The following is a 1079-nucleotide window of genomic DNA, read 5'->3' as shown; positions in this document are numbered from 1 at the left end:
TTCTCTAGTGGAATTTTTAGGGTCACTTATATATACTATCCTATCATCTTCAAATAGTGATATTTTGACTTCTTCCTTTCCAATTTGTATCCCCTTGATTTCCTTTGTTGTCTAATTGCTTTGGCTAGAACTTCAAGTACTATATTGAATAGGTAGGGAGAAAGTAGGCAGCCTTGTCTAGTCCCTGATTTTAGTGGGATTGCTTCAAGTTTCTCTCTATTTAGTTTGATGTTGGCTACTGGTTTGTTGTATATTGATTTTATTATGCTTAGGAATGGGCCTTGAATACCTGATCTTTCCAAGACTTTTATCATGAATGGGTGTTGGATTTGTCAAATGCTTTCTCAGCATTTAATGAGATGATCATGTGGTTTTATTTTTTTTTTGTCTTTGAGTTTGTTTATATAGTGGATTACATTGATGGATTTCTGTATATTAACCATCCCTGCATCCCTGGGATGAAGCCTACTTGATCATGATGGATGATCATTTTGATGTGTTCTTTGATTCGATTTTTGAGAATTTTATTGAGTATTTTTGCATTGCTATTCATAAGGGAAACTGGTGTGAAGTTCTCTTTCTTTGTTAGGTCTTTATGTGGTTTAGGTATCAGAATAATTGTGGCTTCATAAAATAAATTGGGTACAGTACCTTCTGTTTCTATTTGGTGGAATAGTTTGAGGAGAATTAGAATTAGGTCTTCTTTGAAGGTCTGAAAGAACTGTGCACTAAACCTATCGTGTCCTGGGCATTTTTTGGTTTGGAGACTATTAATGACTGCTTCTATTTCTTTAGGGGATATGAGACTGCTTACATCGTTGATCTGATACTGATTTAACTTTGGTACCTGGTATCTGTCTAGAAAATTGTCCGTTTCATTCAGGTTTTCCAGTTTTGTTGAGTATAGCCTTTTGTAGTAGGATCAGATGATGTTTTGGATTTCCTCATGTTCTATTTTTATGTCTCCCTTTTCATTTTTGATTTTGTTAATTTGGATATTGTCCCTGTGCCCTCTAGTTAGTCTGGCTAAGGGTTTAATCTATCTTGTTGATTTTCTCAAAGATCCAGCTCTTGGTTTG

The sequence above is a fragment of the Mus pahari genome, chromosome 17, assembly GCF_900095145.1.
Source record: "Mus pahari chromosome 17, PAHARI_EIJ_v1.1, whole genome shotgun sequence".
Lineage (NCBI taxonomy): Eukaryota > Metazoa > Chordata > Mammalia > Rodentia > Muridae > Mus > Mus pahari.
The sequence above is the reverse complement of the archived record's forward strand: the minus strand, read 5'-3'. Positions refer to the sequence as shown.